We start from the raw sequence: 211 nt of genomic DNA, 5'->3' as shown, positions 1-211 counted from the left end.
TATTAAGCGACTTAAGAAAAAAACACTACCAATTACAGTTCTACGCTATTTCTTAAGCAGTATTCACAGAATAATCCCACCTCAGTGCTCATTTATGAAAATAAGTAGGAACCCACAGTTCAGAGATCCACATTAAGAATGTGACACTAAGCCAGGCATGGCAGCACACACCTGTAGCCCCAGCTACTCAAGAGGCTGAGGTGGGAGGATC

Source organism: Cebus imitator, unplaced genomic scaffold (genome assembly GCF_001604975.1).
Source record: "Cebus imitator isolate Cc_AM_T3 unplaced genomic scaffold, Cebus_imitator-1.0 Scaffold234, whole genome shotgun sequence".
NCBI classification, from domain to species: Eukaryota; Metazoa; Chordata; class Mammalia; order Primates; family Cebidae; genus Cebus; species Cebus imitator.
The sequence above is the reverse complement of the archived record's forward strand: the minus strand, read 5'-3'. Positions refer to the sequence as shown.